Below are 2,945 nucleotides of genomic sequence, written 5' to 3'. Positions count from 1 at the left end.
CTCTCCCTCGGGGCAGTGGCAAGCTGGGACCTCTCTCAATAGGCAAGGGACGTCCGACTCCCTGTTTTAGATCACTTCCCCCTTGGACAAAATTTAGACCTTTGTGTAAAAGCTGACTGAGAAAAGTGCAATGTGTTCGTCTGTCAAGCCAAGGATGAGAGTAATGGAAATTTTCCCATCAAGGTTCACGTCCTTTGCAGAAACTTCGTTTTCAACCATTTTGTTGGCCTTCTCTGGCCTGTTGATAATGCGCCCCCTAGTGGATGCTTTACAACATCCCCTTTGTCTCCGTAGAAATTGAGTCCTTCCGCCTGACTTCAGTTCTCGAATCTTCAAGGTAAAACCAGAAGGAAGAGGGTGAAGGTGGGCATCCTTGCACTCAAGGCTTAGTGGGGAGTGGGAATGGGAGTGGAACTGGGTTGCCTGAGTTGGGACAAACGGTTGGGGAACAACTGATGGTCCACGTTTTCTTTTTAAACTATATTTTGTGTTTTGAAAAGGATTTATAGATCATGAAGAGAAGGAAACATTCATTACTTGCAATTTAAATGTCATTTACTGAATATCTACTATATGCCAGGCATTGCGCCGTTGCTGCGCTACAGATCCTTGTCTGAAGGACACAGATAATTGTAGCCAAGAACCTGCTAAGACAGAGGGATAGATAGAGTATTGATCTATAATGGCTGAAATGGAGCATTTGCTATCTACCTGGGCACTGTCTTAAGCATGTTGCATGTGTTAACTAAATTATTTAACCTCTCTGTGGTTTAACAGGCAATCGTAGAACATAGCTTACAGAGTTATCAGAACTAAACAAGATAATATCTGAAAGATCTTAAAACAGTGCCTGGTACAGACATGCTAAAATAAGAAAACGGAAATGATACTCTGCTCAACCTTGTGAGATGAAGTACCATATTATGTTGCATCTACAGATGGGGAAACTAAGGCAGAGGAAGCATAGTCACTGCTATTAACTGGCAGAGCAGTCTGCCAATGTAAACAGCCCAGACCTAGAACATGCTCTCTTAACTCCTATGCCACACTGCTTCTGCCTGAACATACTGACTCTTTTAACAGGAATAGTTTTCATTTCAGTTCTCAAAGAAGGCTGGCATCAACATTGGTGAGCTGTTAAATAAGTGTCAAAATTATTGGGGACTGTAAATCACTTTATGTCTATTAGTTGATTCTAAGTATGGCACAGATTACTTGTTCATTTGGTGTTTGAGGAAAAGTTCAATAATATGCCAAACTTTGGTTCTCAGTTTTCATTTATAAAGAAGCTCTTGGCTAAAGAAATTTCCTAAAAGAATCTAGGACTACTCAAACAAGAGACTGGCTTATTTTCTGCCTTTTATTGTTCCTTAAAAAGAATTCAAAATTAAAAATACAAAGTAATTGTCTACTTCATGTCTATAGAAAGATAGACAATAAGACATCCATTTTCTAGAAAATTCTTTATTCCCAGAAATTTTATGCTTGAAATGTTTTCTGTTCCAAAAAATATCATCTAATCTTGTTGACGAACCACACAAAGGGATTACATTTTAAGTCTTATCATTGTGACTGAATGAACTGAAACTTCCCCTCCGCCTCCAGGGTTTAGGGAAGTACGACTTGGACAAGATATTCTTTATTGTCAAATAACAATCAGGTGTCTGATAAACTATCTCAGAGGCAAGGTGGGAGAATGCTCTTTTAGCATAATAAGTCCAGGGTATTTAATTCTGCTAGTAAGAGTGTCAAAATGAGTAGGAGAAAATGGTATATGTCATACAGGTTAGAACAGAGAGTTTCTGAAAGAAATTAATCCTGGAGGTGGTGAGATGTGCTTGATTTTAGGTAACCCAGGGGAAACCCAGTACAACCCAGGGTGGTAGTATCTTTTTGATGCTGCCCGTCACTCCCCCCTCCACGCCCCACCCCAAGTTCCCAGAGACAAGCTCTCACCCTTGTGGACTCAAGTTATCCCTTCTCCCTGTGGAGCAACTATCACTTGAAGGAGGAGAAAAGCAGTTGGCATCCAACGTGGAAGGCTGGGAAAGCTGAGGGGACCGAAAAAGCTGAGACAGGCATGAACTGGTTACAGAGGCTCCTGGACTTACAGTGGGGCCATATTCCTATAACACATCATAAGAAGTCAAGAATGCATTTAATACTGGCATAAACCCATCATAAAGTCAAAAAAATTTAAGTCAAACCATCATTAAGTTGGAGGCTATCTGTATTTCTGTGGGAAGGGGTTGTGGTTATAAGGAGAAAGGGAAGGTTGTGGGGACACCAGAGATAGATGGGGTTAAAGAAAGAAAGATGAGGGACAAGAATTAAAAGGGCTGGACACGGCGGCTCACACCTGTAATTCCAACACTTTGGGAGGCCGAGGCGGGTGGATCACTTGAGGTGAGGAGTTCGAGACCAGCCTGGCAAACATGGCAAAACACCATCTCCACTAAAGATACAACAATTAGCTAGGCATGGTGGTGCACATCTGTAATTCCAGCGACTTGGGAGGCTGAGGCACGAGAATTGCTTGAAGCTGAAATGTGGAGCTTGCAGTGAGCGAGATTGTGCCACTTAATTCCAGCCTGGGCAACAGAGCAAGACTGTCTCAAAAAAAAAAAAAAAAAAAGGAGAGGAATATCTCTTGGGAAGGCATGCACATATACACACCAGTTTGTGTGATTCAGGGGTAAGAAAACCTGGTCTCTTTCCTCCTATTTCACCATTACTATCATTATGCAAGGCTTTAAAAAATCAGTAGCTGAGTCTGTAACTTTCACTTTCCTTGTAATGTCCTTTGCATCTGGAAGATCACCTGGCACATGGATGCTCAGTCATGTATGTTGAATAAATGCACAAATAATAATAGTAACAGACCTCATACGTGATCCAAAAAAAAAAAAAAAAAAGAGGAATTAACTCACTGGTTGTATTCCAGG

Source organism: Pongo abelii, chromosome 9 (assembly GCF_028885655.2).
Source record: "Pongo abelii isolate AG06213 chromosome 9, NHGRI_mPonAbe1-v2.0_pri, whole genome shotgun sequence".
NCBI classification, from domain to species: domain Eukaryota; kingdom Metazoa; phylum Chordata; class Mammalia; order Primates; family Hominidae; genus Pongo; species Pongo abelii.
Note: the sequence above shows the minus strand (reverse complement) of the source record.